This window comes from Ambystoma mexicanum, chromosome 13 (genome assembly GCF_040938575.1).
Source record: "Ambystoma mexicanum isolate Mex_15411 chromosome 13, UKY_AmexF1_1, whole genome shotgun sequence".
Lineage (NCBI taxonomy): Eukaryota > Metazoa > Chordata > Amphibia > Caudata > Ambystomatidae > Ambystoma > Ambystoma mexicanum.
The window spans coordinates 124,628,445-124,643,457 of NC_090938.1; the positions used below are offsets into that span (position 1 = coordinate 124,628,445).

General features: G+C 43.9%; 1 long non-coding RNA gene across 1 annotated transcript in view; it reads left to right on the forward strand.

Moving 5' to 3' along the window:
* Window positions 1–4,808, forward strand: part of LOC138520963 (uncharacterized) — a 129,855-nt gene extending 125,047 nt beyond the window's left edge. Inside the window, exon 3 of the long non-coding RNA XR_011282896.1 lies at window positions 1,366–4,808. This is a non-coding gene — a long non-coding RNA (uncharacterized lncRNA). The remainder of the gene's footprint in view (window positions 1–1,365) is intronic.
* The last annotated feature ends 10,205 nt before the right edge of the window (window positions 4,809–15,013 follow it).

Below are 15,013 nucleotides of genomic sequence, written 5' to 3' on the forward strand. Positions count from 1 at the left end.
AGACACTGTGTGAAAGTCCTTGAGGAGTAACTGATTGCTCTTAGCTCTGAGAGCAGTTACTTATTTTTTGTATTATTATTTCTTTTCTGGCAACTAATCTCACATAAGGAAATGCACTTCACTTCATCAAATGGAGAACAAATAGACTTCCCTGATGCCTGATATGATTTTCTTTTCCTACACGCAAAACTCACCCCAGCTATCGCACACAAACCCGATGACATGTCCTCACTTAGTACTGATATGCTTACCCAAATATGTCCCAAAGGACCTTGCTTGCAACGCCAACAATAGATGCCTCTCCGTGCCCTGGGCTGCTTGACTGTTTCTCACCAAGCACACCATCCTTTTTCTATCGCAGCAGGCCTTGAGACTCTATCACAGACAGGTTGGCTGGCTGTTTCCTCTCTCTACCAGCTTCCTTCTCCCTCTTTCGACAGCAACGATCCCCAACCTAGCCTTTCCCTAATTGCACCCTTTTAAACTCTTTCTGCACTCCTCCTTCCAAGGTATATCTTGCTACAGAAGGCATGCAATATCCCTGCCTCTCGCAGTGATGTCATCACATCAATGAGGCACTTCCTCACAGATGCCAGGCCCTCTGCAATCTTACAGAAAACAAACACATGCCCCTGCTCTGCTCCCTTTACACAGAGTTAAGCGCAGCAAGCCTGGATGGCTTAGTTGAAAGAATGTTCTTTCTGCACTGAAAGCTGTAAACAAAGAGCATACTTTGAGCAACATGATCTTGCACATTCCAAGTTCTCCAAGCCCCACGTTCCCCATCGCAAAAACAGCTTTAATTCTTCCATTTACTCTCTTAGCAGTATTTCAGAGCCTATGGCCTATGGCTATAGTCCCAATTACACCCCAGTGTGCACCCTATGTTTGTTTCAAATGCTATGGACTGAGCTGTCACACTCTAAACTCTAATTGTATTTATGTGTTACATGTTAGGATTAGAAATTAGATGGGATTAGTAGGGATTAGAAGGAGTTAAGCAGTTGTTAGCTCCTACACTACCTGCAAATTTGCACTACCATTGCGGGGCAAATTCCATGCTAGTCCTCCATTCTTGTTTGTATGAATTCTCAATGCTGTCTCCTATCAGTGTCCCCCATATACTCTAACATATCTATTCTGCAGGAGTCTCAGTTATAATTCCTGGTCTACTTGAAATTTGCAGGGGGGAATGGTACAGTGTCGAGGAGAGGGGCTAGTGGAGTTTGAGAGGGATGTAGTGGTAGAAATGAATGACAGCTGTAGGGCAAAATGAAACAAATATGTGCATGCTTTGACGTGGATAAATGAGTGACACCAACAAGTACACATTAAGCCTCTTACCTGATTTTCCTTATGTTTCAGATCCACGGGGTCAACACACCCTGAGTCTAACTCCAGCTGCACCAACGTGATGAGCATTCCAACACTGAAGAGAAGGATAGCGGCAGTAATGGAACACTGGTGGGTTTGTGGGACTTAGGCGCACACCCAGCTGCCTCCCGATTGGGGGGGTGGCTATGCTCCCTTGTCACATTGCACAGCCCTGCCCCAATAGTGTCACAAGCAGAATGAATGCCTTTCAGGGACCATCCTGCAGTACTCAAGAGAAAAATGCTGGGGGAAAACAGAGTAAAAGAAGGGCGGGCAGAGACACTGAAAAGAAACAGGCACAGCAACAACGATTGGTCCAGCAAATCATCAGAAAGTTTGGCTATAACAGTAGTATGACTTGCATTACTAGTATACCCAGGGTACCATGAAGTATAAGAAAAGGAGATATTTTAATGTTTATCTAATACATATTCATACAAAACATAAAACAATATATATCAATTTTTAAAAAGAACCAGGAAAACAAATCAGTTTAAGTCACACAAATGAAAAAACCTGCATGTCTCAACACAATTAAGACAAATGAAGGTGAGGTTAATACTTAGACGTGAGTAGGGGAACATGTCTAGCCTTCATTGACTTATTTTGACATTTTTATTTCATCTTACGCTTGTTTTTGAATGTTTCCAAACCAGCAACATTGTGCCGACCATTTGATGTGTTTCTAGGTCCAGCTGTTTCGGCAACACGTACAAGGAAAATTCTAAATTACGTGTCGTTCGGACCTTTATTCAGGACACTATTTCATTTCTGATTAACCCAATGTGGTTTGTCGTATATGATGACTTAACTTTCAAGGTTTCGTGGGTGTCTTAAAACCAAACAAACATATATACTTCATTATTTTCTGGTACCCAAGTGTTATCACCGTGTTTAGAGTATAGACTGTAGCATGACTGATCTTCAATTTCATGTATAATTATATGGGCATATCTAGAAAAATCTGCATGCACTTTTCAAAGAAACCAACAATTCCCTTTTTGAAACACTGTTATGTTTGAACAGCCGGTCGATGTAACATCTTAATTATCCAATTTTTACATGTCCAAACAATTCCTTTCTTTTCTTTGTTTTGTACAAAAGACGAAAATTACCTTATAGCTAACGGCTCCCAAGGCCCAGTAGTCTTTCTTGAAGGTGAAAGGGTAATGGCTTCCTTCTACAATTCGTTGTCAGCACCCCCAACGATTTTGTACGTTGGCCGAGATACCCAAGCGAAATCTGTATTATTGATCTACTACGCGTGTGTTAGAAAGGACATGATCCACGTGCACTAATTCACTTACTGGTATATTGAGAATATTTGAACAGCGTCGCAGAAGTTTTATTGTTTCCGCAGTTCAAGATTCTGCCCTCTTAGTCGGCGGTATCGTGTAGTCCCTTATAGTGCAATCCAAGGGATTATCCCCTATGTATGAGAAAGCCTGTGTTAGAATCCATATGAGTACTATTCTCCTGCCGGATAAGGGAAAAGGTTTGTATTCGCTTACCGACAACAACGGCATACTACGGTATCGTCCCTACTGGCGCCAGGCATCATGTGACTGTGATTCAGTGTGGTGTAAGTGCTCGTGCATGCCCGACGTGAACGTGACAAACGTGTGCCCGCTATGTTGAATGAGGATAAGCCCACCTGTCTGACGGACGATCATGTATGCTATTATTTATGCAGGGCTTGCTCTCAAAAATATATCTGTCGGCAAATGATCTATGTTGTTCTATCCTCATATATATAAATAAAAATGAAGATGAGAAGTAAAAATAAAAATAATACATCAGCCCGCCGACAAGGTGGAGTTGTACTCGATCTTCATGGTGTGCATATTAATAAAGGGGTGTTTTACAACAAGGGAACCCAACTTGTAGGTTCTTCCATTACTCCTTTTCTAATCAACCTCAAAGAGTTTAAATTGTATCCCACTTCTAGACTGAACAGGTTGTACTATTCCAGGTTATACTGGATAAACAAACTCCACTCAATGGCGATATTCATGCCTTCCTTAACTGAATTGAGATCGGGAATCCATTTTTGTTCTAGTTTTCTTAGGGTCAGATCTCTCTGGGATGTGCTCCAACTGTTTGAATTATGAACCAATAAATGTCTTCTTGGGTGTGTATTGCCAATTTAAAGTGGGCTACCAAAGGTTTATCAGTTACCATATTTTTCACACATGATCTGTGCTCACAGATCCGCTCGTTTATGGGCCTTTTAGTCTTGCCGATGTATAACAGGCCACAGGGGTACTTGATTCCATAGATGGCCCATTTAGTGTTACAATTGGTCAATATATTTAATTGCTATTTCCTACCTTTCAGGTCTATTTCTTTGATGTTTCCAGTTAGATAGCAAACCGAGCAATTGCCACATTTGAAATGCCCCTTTACCGGGGGCAGTTCCCACAGTGTTGTTTGTATCCCGTTGTCAGCAGGGGGTTTTGACGGATACGTGTGAACCAATTTGTCACGAAGAATAGGCAACCGTTTAAATGCAAAACGGGGTTTGTTAATACAGAAATCTTCTTTGTTTACCATTGGCCAGTTTTTTAATATACTGTGTCTTGGGTCATTGCTAATTGGAGTAAAAGTAGATACACAGGTAATCTTATCTTACTTTGTTTTTAAATGTTTAACCAAACAGTCTTCTCTGTTGGTGTGACGGGCCCGCTTCATAGATCTTCGAATAATGTGCGCTGGATAGCCCCGCTCTTTCAGCCTTAGTGTGAGATTATGGCTGTTAAGATCATAGTCGTCTTTTGTTGAGCAGTTGCGCCTAATGCGAAGAAATTGCCCATATGGTAAATTTTCACGAAGACTTTGAGGATGGTAGCTTTTGTATAACAACAAGGTGTTCTTATCAGTTGGTTTCTTGAAAAGTGTTGTTTGCAATTTATTGTCTGCCCTGTATATCTCTAGATCTAACAAGATTTTCATTTCATTCGAGGTCATAGTAAAGTTAATACATGTTTCTTGTTGGTTGAGCCACCTTCTCATAACATAAAGATGTTGTCAATATACCGGTACCATGCCTTAATGTGATGTTTGAAAGGATTGGCACCGGCATATATCGATCTACTCTCCAGATCGTCCATGAACAGATTCGCCAGGTCGGGGGCAAAAGTTGCGCCCATGCTTGTCCCATGCTGTTGTTGATAAAATGTCCCTTCCACAATGAAAAAATTGTTGGTCAGTGCCACCCTTATGCATTCTGTGATAAAGTCAGATGGAACAGACTTGTTTTCTCTTTTTTCAAGATACATATGCATGATGTTAATATATTTAATTGGAGGAAAACTCGTATACAGAGTCTCAACATCTAATGTAACGAGAAGGTCATTTGGGCCAATCTCTAATGTATTCAGGATCTTAATCATACTAGTTATATCTTGAATGAATAAACACATCTTTTTGACAAACGGTCTCAAAAAAGTATCTGCATACACTGATAGGGGTTCCAAAAGGGACCCTATAGTTGCTTTAATCGGGGGCCCTGGTGGTACTGAAACTGTTTGTGCATCTTTTGGAGGCAATAGAATGCCGGAATGATGGAATTGTGTGTCAAACTCTGAAGAATCCTCCCTCCCTTCCTCCTCACCAGACTGCCTCAGTCCTCTTTTTAGGTTCCTTCTTCTTCTGACCGAAGACCTTTTGCCAGGGTTCTTTCTTCTTTCTTCTGATGTAAGTAGGGTCTCTCTCCGCGGGATGCCACACTGTCGGTAGGGCAAGACCCCAACTGTGTGTTCTCCCATGAAGTAAGCCCCAAATACAGGGAAAAGCCTCCTGGCTGAAAAACCCTGTCCGTCTGAAGATGGAGGATTGGTCTGGCGTGTTCGAGCAGTGAACCTGTAAGAAGAGGATCACTGGTCCGATGCTATAGGAGCAGAAGAGTATGCCTTGAATCTCAGGGGTGGCGAATGATCAGGAAGTGATCCTTGTAGCAGGTTGGCTCCGAGATGAGTTGCAACAGGCAGCAGTCGAGAACCATTGAAGAGCGAACTCAAAAGAGTCCGGAGAAAGGCATAAGCTAGCCACATCCAACAAGGAAGAAAGAAGGAAAACAAAGAAAAACTGCTCAGGGCGAGCACAAGAAACAGGGCGGAACAAAAGGTAAGTCAAGAACAGAAATCCCCAGATTCGGGAGATAGCCGCGCAGAGGCACAAGAAAAGGGCAAGAAAAGGCAGGAGCAACCAGGGGTCCGAAGGACCGAGCAAAGCAGAGAGGAGCCAGAAAGGAGAGTGAGAGAAAAGCAGACTCTGGAATCCAGAGAAAAACAAGGAAGCACCTCCTCCCCAAAAAGGTGAAGGCAAGTGAGCTAGCGAGCAGCAGAAATCTGAGCAGCGTAGAGCATAGGGAAATCCAGGTGCAACACACCGCGGCTCAGTGTGTGTGTCGTATATCCATGGTGGTGGCCATCTTGAAAAGAACAAGACCGCAACTGTCGGATCTACAGAAAAATGTGATGGCAACTAGAGGCGCCGCTATCGGTCCCATGTCTTCCACAAAGGCATGACAGTATGACCCCTCTTCCTAGACCAGCCTCCTGGCTTTCCCGGGTTGCATCTGTGGAATTTCTGGATGAGAAGAGGGGCGTGTATGTTCCTTCTCGGTTCCCATGTACGTTCTGCCTCAGTGTATCCTTTCCAATGTACCAAATACTGGAGAATCCCTCTCCAGTACCTGGAATCCACAAGATGAGGTTTTCTTCTTTTTATTTTTCTTTGGGAGGTGTTGATACTTCTGGCTTAGGAATCCTACATTGGTAAGGGTCAGGCCTATACTCCTTCAACAAAGAGGTGTGGCACACTGGGTGTATCCTCTTCATGCTCGCCGGGAGACGAAGATGAAAGGCCACTGGATTGATTTGGTCTTGGATGTGAAAAGGGCCGATATACCGGGGTGAGAATTTTCCTCTTTTGATCCACCTGGGTAGATATTTCGAGGACAACCATACTGTAGTATCCTTATCCCATGAAGGGTTCTGCTGCTTTGGGCATCTGCCCATCTCTTGTAACACTTTCTGCTTTCTTCTAACATCTCCGTTGCCAGTTTATGAGTCTCCTTGATGGATGTCCCAATTGCTCTATGGACGGGCTCTTGATGGGGGAGGATAGATGCAAGGGAAGGTGACGTGGATGAAACCTGTAAGTACACCTAAACAGGCTCATCCCTATCGCAGTATGGAGTGTGTTATTGTAAGTGAATTCAGCCACGTGCAGAAAATGACTCCATTGGTCTTGTTTATGACAGCAGAAACAACGTAAGTATTGTTCTAAGGTAGCGTTGAGCCTCTCCGTCTGACTATTACTCTGGGGTGATACACTGAGGAGAGTGCCCGCTCGATCCCCATCTGTTGACATAGCGAAGCCCAAAAGGAAGAAGTAAGTTGGGACCCACGGTCTGACACTATGGTGTTCGGGATGCCATGTAATCTGACAATATCCCATAGAAATACGTCAGCCATTTGTGGAGCGGATGGTAAACCCACGAGTGGAGATAAATGTGCCAATTTGGTAAAGGTATCCACGGTTACCATCACGGCTATGTATCCTTCAGACTTGGGGAGATCTACAATAAAGTCAGTTGAAATGTGAGTCCATGGTCGAGACGGAAGCTCTTCCTGCTGCAATAACCCCACTGGCTTACTGGTTGTATGTTTCCCTAATGCACAAATTGGGCAGGTGGATACATAGGTGACCGCATCCTGTCGCATGGTAGGCCACCAGAAATACCGGGATAGAAGCTCGATTGTCAAACAACTAAAATTTAGGGAGGAGGAGATCAATCCCCTCTCCTGAACCACAGAAGCCGAATGGATCGACCCTCCCACCGTGGTTGGCACAGGCGCCTGAATATTTAAAGTACAGGAAGCCACGTGGCAGCGGAAGACGGAGTTAGGGAAAGGGGATGGACTAATAAAGGGAAGGAAGGGGAAAACAACAAGGCAAACAAAGAACAACTCCAAGCTGCACACCTGTATCTCTGCACTGATAATTCCTGACCTGATGCCTGAATATCCTGAATGCCTGATTCTATGCACAAACACTTTGAAAACATAACATACTTCTCACAAAAGCACATTGAGCACAATGCGTGAGCCAGGACTGTTAGTGAGCATGACCTGCAAAACAGGACCTTACATTAACACAAAACATCATGAAGCAAGGCTTGGAACATGTAACACCATGTGGTTTCACATACAGTACATACATAGCACAGGAAATGACACTGAGACATAACATTGCCCCAATTGGGTAAGCATAAGCAGGTTTTAACTGGAACAACACCCTCCCTTGTAGAGAGTGTTATCGTAACTTCGGAATGCCTGCTTAACGGGTTCCACGTGTTTTAGCAAACCATAGTCATACCCTTAATTTAACAAGGACTTCTTTAAACAGAATTCATGTCCATAAGTGCACCCAAGAATATATCATAGTGTCCACTTAACTTATTGTCCGGACGTCTTCCTCAGAACGTCCGGACATCAAAAGAGTAAAGCGGGAACCAATAATAAGTCACCGCCGTGACCCAGGTGTTTTACAAGTTTTCCGCATTAACTTCGCGTCCATACACAAAGCACTTATCTGAGTATCCGGGTGCCCCCTGCGGCTACCCCGGACATGAAGAAAGAAGGCACGTCAATTTCCACCCGTGCTCACCGCCGCGGCCTGAAGTATGAGACTGCCGCTCATGGCCACGCGTATCTCTCTTTGTAGCGTGTGCCCGCCGCCTCCTCGTACAACGTTGCTCTGCTGCTGCTGCCGCCGCCGCCCGTGCTCTCCAACATCAATCATCAGCACCGGAGCACGGGCGGACGGCCGTTAAGAGCACGCCTGAATCCCAATTGCCTACAGCTATGGACAGGCGCGGCTACAAAGAACTACCCATTTCCCAAAGCCTGCTGGGAAAGGTAGTTTATTCTATACATTTACCTGTCTTTTCCTGTACCACAACCTCTGATTCCTGACAGTACCTCCCCTTCCAGGGTTCTTCCCAGGCCCTGCTTTTTCAGGATACTTTGCATGAAACATTCTTACCAGGCGCGGAGCATGAACAGCACTGGCAGGCTCCCAGGAACAGTCTTCCAATCCATATCCAGCCCACTGGATCAGATACCACAAACCTTGTCTTCTTCTTTTTGAGTCCAAAATCTTCTTTACCTCATATTCCAACTAACCCTCTTTGTGGATGGCTGGAGGTCTCTGCACACGTGTTCCAGGCACCGCGGGTTTAAGCAGACACACATGGAATACCGGGTGGATCTTTAAAGTCTTTGGCAAACGTAACTTTACAGCAACCTCTGACACACATTTGACAATTTCGTAGGATCCAATAAATTTGGGAGCAAACTTACGAGACCCTATCAATGGTAAATTACGTGTGGATAACCATACTTTATCCCCAACCTTGTACTGAGGAGCCTCCCGTCTTCTTTTATCTGCATATATCTTATATTGAGTCTTTGCCTGTTCCAAATTGTCTCGAGCCTTCTGTCTGATGGTCAGACGCAATTGTTTTCTGTCTTGAAGTACTGGAATGTTTGTCACGTCCAGTAACTGCTCTGGTAACATTTCCTGTGCCTGCCCATACAAACACTCGTTGGGAGCCATTCCCAGGGAAGCATGTTCAGTATTATTATAAGTGAATTCAGCTAGCCATAATGCTTGAACCCACGACTCCATTCCCTCATGTAAGTAACAGCGCAAGTATTGTTCAAGCGTCTGATTTTCTCTTTCCATTTGTCCATCCGTTTGAGGATGGTAACTGGTGGACAAGGCACAATTAATTCCTAACATCTGACAGAAGGTGCGCCAAAACTTTGATGTAAATTGTGGTCCCCTATCTGACACAATAGTACGTGGTAGTCCATGAAGTCGAACCACTTGCTGCAAAAAATATTCAGCCAACTTTCCTGCTCCTGGAATGCCTCTACAAGGCACAAAATGAGCCTTTTTAGATAGTTAGCCCACTACCACCCATATCGTATCATACTGATCATCCAGAGGTAAATCTGTGATAAAGTCCATTGATATATGTGTCCATATCTTAGTGGGAGTAGGCAAAGGTTTAAGTAATCCTGCCTTTTTTGTGTGATCAGCCTTACTTCGTACACATGTTTCACATTCTTGCACATACTTATTTACCTCCTGTCTCACATTAGGCCACCAAAAGTATCTCTCTACTAGAGTCTGTGTCTTTTTACTACCTGAGTGCCCGGCCAAAGGTGAGTTATGACACCAATGCATGGCTTTCTTTTGTAATTCCAGAGTGGGCAAATAGAACCGCCCATCATAGTAAGGAAGATTGTTTCTAAATGTTTCCAAAGGATTATCTAATCCCCAACTCTGATTCTCATGTTTCTTCATGGCATGTTTCACCTGCTTCATCAACTTGGTGACCACTGCGCCTACCACCTTCTCTGCCGGGATTATAGGTTTTATTTCTGATACCATATTGTCCAGATTTTGTTGACGAGATAATGCATCTGCCTTCCCATTCCTTTTCCCTGGTCTGAAAGTCACCACAAAATCAAACTCATTGAAAAATTGGGACCACTGTAATTGCCTGGGACTCAATGTGTGAGCTGTCTTGAAATACTGTAGATTTTTATGATCCGTCACTACCACCACCTGATGCTTGGCCCCTAGTAAATAATGTCCCCATTCCAAGAATGCTGCTCTAATAGCCAATAGTTCTTTATCGGTGATGGAATAATTTTGTTCACATGGAGTGGGTTTTTGTGAATAGTATGCTACTGGATGCCAAATCCCTTCTAGGTCCTTCTGAGATAATACAGCCCCTATTGCCACATTGGACGCATCATTTTCCACTTGAAACATTCTTTCAGGATCAGGATGTCGTAATACTGGTGCTGATGTAAATGCCATCTTCAGTGCTTGAAAGGCTTTTTCAGCCCCCTCGTCCCAACTAAAACTGGTTGCCTTTCTTAATAATCTGGTTATAGGTGCCATAGTCTACAAGAAATCAGTAATAAATCGTCTATAGAAGATGGCAAAACCCCAAAAAATTGAATATCTTTAATACACTGAGGTGTGGGCCAATCCAGAACTGCTTGCACCTTACTTTTGTCCATGATGATTCCTTCCGGGGTCAATATGAAGCCCAAGAACTCCACTTGTCTCACATGAAAGGCACATTTTTCCAGTTTTACATATAACTGATGTTCCTGTAATTTTTTTCACACTGCCCTCACATGACTCACATGTTGCCTTTGTGAATTGGAATAAATTAAAATATCATCAATATATACAATAACAAAAATGTCCAAAAACTCACTTAATACCTCCTGCATAAAAAACTGTAATGCCGCAGGAGCATTACATAAACCAAAGGGCATAACTAAATATTCAAATAACCCAAACTTTGTTCTAAATGCAGTCTTCCACTCATCCCCTGCCTTAACCCTAATCAAATGATATGCTCCACGTAAATCAAGTTTTGTGTACACCACTGCTGTCTTTACTTGATCCAGCAATCCCGAAATTAAAGGTAGTGGATATCATTTCTTTTTACTGTAACCTTGTTTAGTGCACGTTAATCAATGCATGTCCTCAAAGTACCTTCTTTTTTCAGAACAAAAAACAGTGGGGATGAGACTGGTGATGTAGAATGTCGGATAAACCCTTTCTTTAACATCTCATCCAAGTTCTCTCAGAGATGTTGGTTTTCAGTTTCTGTTAATGCATATATTCTGCTACAAGGCAATTTAGCCCCTGGTTCTAAATCAATTACACAGTCATATGGCCTATGGGGCGGCAATCTTTCCGCTCCTCCTTTATCAAAAACATTCACAAATGCTTGATATTGATCCAGAAACCTTTAACCCCACAGCACCCACTACTTGCGATACCGCTGGCTGATCCGCCAAAAACAATGCAGGGCCCAACTCTTCCTCGATGTGGGCTACACATTCAGGATTCTAAAAAAAAACTTCTCTAGCAACCCAATCAATTCTTGGATTATGTTGAGTCAACCAAGGAATTCCTAAAATGAGTCCAAATTGGGGAGCTGCTATTAAATCAAATACAATCTCCTCCACATGTCCTGATCTACACCTCATTTCTATAGGTTGAGTTTGCTGAGAAATGGGCCCTGAAATTAAAGGGGACCCATCCACCGACTGCACCCCTTCCACCTGAGTCTTTTCTCTTAAGGGCAACCCTAACCTTTTAGCCAAACCAATGTCAATGAAGTTCCCAGTTGCTCCCGAATCCACCATAGCTGACACCATCTGTTTTGTATAAGCAAAAAATAAAGTTAACAGAATATACAAATGAGAGTTACCTTTTTGTGTAGTATTTGCTACCCAAGTGGGGAACCTTTCTACCACCGAGCCTGAAACCTGAGTTCCCCCTAAGGACAGCCCAATCCTTTTCCCGACTCTCCCTTGCTCTTTTCTCTACCAACTACCTTCTTAGGCGTGTTTGGACAAGTACAAATATAATGTCCAGGTTGACCACAGTACAAACACAAATTATTAACTTTTCTCTGCTCCTTTTCCATAGCCGATAATGGTCCCCTCACCCCTCCAATATGCATTGGTTCACCATCCCCATTCCTATTCCCCTTTCCTCTATCCAATTGTGCAAAGGGTACCACCTCCGTTTTTTTCCTGTCTCCCTTGTTTTCATTCATCCTATGATCCAACCTTAATGCCAAGTCAATCATTGCTGTACAAGTACTTGGCTGAGGCTCTACTTGTGCCATAGCATATTTTAATTTGTCTCTCAAACCTTGGTAAAACAGAACTGTCTGTTTATTTTCTGGCCCAACTCTTACAATTACCAGCCTATTAAATTGCGCCATATAAGAAACCAAATCTCTGGTACCCTGTTTTAGTGCCAATAATTCTTTATCTTGTGCCAATGAGACTTCTCTGCGATCAAACAGACGACCAAATTCCGCCAAAACATTATCCCAATGATATAATAGGGGGTCATCCTTTTGCACCAATGGCATCGTCCAGGCTGCCGCATCTCGCGTTAAATATGAAATAACAAATGCGGTTCTTGCTTGAATAGTCTCAAATGCAGAGGGTTTACAAAGAAAATGTAACCTACACTGGGTCAAAAACATCACAAACTTCTTAGGAGCTCCGGAAAATCTTTCTGGTGCCGCAAAGGGCACACTACTAGGAGCTTGCACCACTACCGTGGGTGTTCTAGCTACTGCTCTTACAGTGGAGGACCCTGCTTCATCCAACGGGGTCCCTTGGTCTACCAACCCTTGCACTTGAGTCTTCAAAGTACTAGATTCCTGCCTTACATGTACTAGCTCCACCTGAATATCCTGTGGTGCCTTCAGCACTTCTGCTAAAGAGGGAGGGGTCTCCATTTGGCCTGGGTGGTTCAATAATCCCGAAATCGGGGGCTGATGATTCTGTCAAAACAACTAAAACTTAGGGAGGAGATCAATCCCCTCTCCCGAACCACAGAAGCCGAATGGATCGACCCTCCCACCGTGGTTGGCACACGCGCCTGAATATTTAAAGTACAGGAAGCCACGTGGCAGCCAATGGGGGGAAGACAGAGTTAGGGAAAGGGGATGGACTAATAAAGGGAAGGAAGGGGAAAACAAGGCAAACAAAGAACAACTCCAAGCTACACACCTGTATCTTTACCCTGATAATTCCTGACCTGATGCCTGAATATCCTGAACGCCTGATTCTATGCACAAACACTTTGAAAACATAACATACTTCTCACAAAAGCACACTGAGCACAATACGTGAGCCAGGACTGTTAGTGAGCATGACTTGCAAAGCAGGACCTTACATTAACACAAAACGTCATGTAGCAAGGCTTGGAACATGTAACACCATGTGGTTTCACGTACAGTACATACATAGCACAGGAAATGACACTGAGACATAACATTGCCCCAATTGGGTAAGCATAAGCAAGTTTTAACTGGAACAACACCCTCACTTGTAGAGAGTGTTATCGTAACTTCGGAATGCCTGCTTAACGGGTTCCTTGTGTTTTAGCAAACCATATTCATACCCTTAATTTAACAAGGACATCTTTAAACAGAATTAATGTCCATAAGTGCACCCAACAATATATCATAGTGTCCACTTAACTTATTGTCCGGACGTCTTCCTCAGAACGTCCGGACATCAAAAGAGTAAAGCGGGAACCAATAATAAGTCACTGCCGCGACCCAGGTGTTTTACAAGTTTTCCGCATTAACTTCGCGTCCATACACAAAGCACTTATCTGAGTGTCCGGGTGCCTCCTGCGGCTACCCCGGACATGAAGAAAGAAGGCACGTCAATTTCCACCCATGCTCACTGCCGCGGCCCGAAGTATGAGACTGCCGCTCATGGCCACGCTTATCTCTCTTCGTAGCGTGTGCCCGCCGCCTCCTCCTACAACGTTGCTCTGCTGCTGCTGCCGCCGCCGCCTGTGCTCTCCAACATCAATCATCAGCACCGGAGCACGGGCGGACGGCCGTTAAGAGCATGCCTGAGTCCCAATTGCCTAGAGCTGTGGACAGGCGCGGCTACAAAGAACTACCCATTTCCCAAAGCCTGCTGGGAAAGGTAGTTTATTCTATACATTTACCCGCCTTTTCCTGTACCACAACCTCTGATTCCTGACATCGATGGTAGCCTTCTGATCCTTGTGGCCTGCCAGAGGGAGGTTGTGACACCAGGCTAATGCTTGATCTTGAAGCTTCTTTGTAGGCAAAAACAAGGCCTGGTCCTTCAGATAAAGCCCATCCTTGTAAAGGATAGTAGGTTTAGAGGCGGAAGGTAAGATTCCCGGGATGGAGCCCTCCCGTACATCTTGAAGAAAAGTGTTCATGAATACTATGACTTGTTTATCCGCCAGTAGCAGTTCTCCTCAGCGTGGTGAGTTGATTCGTTCTCGGAAACTGCGTGACAGAGCATCTGCTAGGATGTTTTCCTTCCCAGAGATGTAAGAAAGGGTAAAATCGAACTGTGAGAAATAGTAGGCCCATCGGGCATGTGGAGCATTACGGCACTGCATCTGCTGTAGGATGCGAAGGTTTCAGTGATCTGTTCTCACCAAAAAAGGATGTAATGCTCCTTGCAGAAGATGCTGCCATTCCTCACATGCCTGACATATGGCTAATAGCTCTTTCTTAATCACTGCGTAATTGAACTCACTTGTGGTCAATATCCGAGAAAGATAGTTGATACCATATGTTGTTTGAGACGTGTGCCGAATCTTGTATATAATTGTCAATACCTTTATCATCTGAGTATGTGCTGCGTTGTACTCTATTCTGCTTGTGCGCAATTTTGCTAATATCACCTGACGTAACACCTGTTGCAGCTGGGAATGGGGGTGTGTTAGGTTTGGGTACAGCAATAATATTGGTAGCATAGCTGTACTGCCATACAGAGGCAGCTACGAACCCGGTGATTATCAAAATCCCTATTACTTTTATTACATATGCTAATTTCACCAGCATTTTGCTCTTACCTTGCTGCAGTCCGGCAGCTAATTCTTGCGATGTTAGAGTTGCCCGCCTGAAAATTCTTAATATGCTGGTTAATGTTAGTTGTTAAGCTCTCCCTATCAAATAGTCATTCAGTGCCCAGGCGAAGAGCTGTTCCCAAGCTACTCTGAG